Here is a 1,505-nt window from a genome sequence, read left to right on the forward strand (position 1 = left end):
AGAAGGAGGGAATAAAAAAGTCAAACAGTTAAACACAAAATGGAAAATTATCCACTAAAGGTAATAGGTAGGGTAATATCTTTGTTTGGGCCAATAGTCAGTGTATTTTGGATAGGAAAATTCATTTTACATGCTGCAGTGATAAACAGTGAATGAAGGTAAATTTTTTAAAGTGTTAAAAAATAGAATCCTGATCTTACATACTTTTTTTTTTTACACAAAACCACTCAGACTACATTCTCTCCCTCTTACTATCCCACCAAAGAGAACAATCATCAATGACAAAGAGCAGTTGCAGAGAAGCAACACCAGGAACTGGCTTCACACTCAAGCGAGAATGCTGCGTCTCTTCCTTGTGGTTTTTGGTGGTCTATACAATCAGAGAAACATCTCTAGTTAGGAACTACAGAAATAATCCCTGAAAGTATAGTCTTCCTACACACTTTTTTTACTTTAATTGATAGAGGGCACATGTGCTCACTGTAGAGAGGTGGGGGAGGAGGAGAGGAAGCATTCCTCAGCCAGGAATAGTCATGCTACAATCCTTTTTCTCCATTCCATCAGGGAGGATGGAATGTGCCCAGCATGTTTATCAAGCCAGGGGATAGGATTCGAACCGCAGTCAGCCATGTGGAATCATCTCCCCGTGCACTGTGTTTAACCACTGAGTTACAAAGCTGGCTCACACATATTTTCATATTATATCTGCCATTTCTTTTGTCTTTAATTAGATAAAGTTTATTAAATAGTTATGTTATAAAGAGGAAAAAGTATTAGCCAAATGATCATTCTTCAGTAATTAGTTCATCTAAGGAATCATTTGACGTTCTATTCCAATCCATGTGCTCATTACATCTTATATACTCTACTTTTACTTCACAATGCACCACTGAAAAGAGTTCACTGTCAGTCAGTCTGTGCTCTAAGACTATGAGATAGTGTTAACCTCTGTGCAGAAAAAAGAACTATCAATGACAAAACTATATAAAGCAGATTTTCCAAAATGTCTTTATTTTGAAAACCTATAGTTTCAATTTAATAAAAAATATCGCCATGAAATATCTAATTTTACAGAAGCAGAACTAAACAAACAAAAAATACAGTTAATTAGAGGCTATCCAAAATAAACTTACAATTTTAAAATTTGAATACATAATCCTTTCTTTTAAATAAACAGGTTTTGTTTAAGATAGTTTTCCTCTTAAACATCTGACATACACATAATCTTCTCAACAGAACCAGACAACCTCTCAATAACTTCACGAATAAGTGCTTCTATTAACTTGAAAAATAAAGTAACCCCCCAAACCATCCAATTACTGATTTAGTCACAAAACGCCATAAAGCCAAGTAAGTAATTGCTTGAAACACATCTACCTCTTGAAAATGAAATCTACACCTAAATTGTGAAGAGGAATAAGATTTTTATTAAAAAAAGGTTGAGACTGGACTGGCTGATTTACTTTCTATCAAATTTATCCTACTGAGATTTTTTTCATAATATA

At 34.0% G+C, this 1,505-nt stretch overlaps 1 non-coding gene across 1 annotated transcript; it reads right to left on the reverse strand.

The window, feature by feature from the left end:
• Positions 1-222: 222 nt before the first annotated feature.
• LOC114008344 (small nucleolar RNA U3) lies at positions 223-434 on the reverse strand. The gene has a single exon (XR_003549897.1). It is a non-coding gene; the product is annotated as a small nucleolar RNA U3 (small nucleolar RNA).
• Positions 435-1,505: the final 1,071 nt, after the last annotated feature.

Source organism: Tupaia chinensis, unplaced genomic scaffold (assembly GCF_000334495.1).
Source record: "Tupaia chinensis unplaced genomic scaffold, TupChi_1.0 Scaffold000320_2, whole genome shotgun sequence".
NCBI lineage: Eukaryota > Metazoa > Chordata > Mammalia > Scandentia > Tupaiidae > Tupaia > Tupaia belangeri.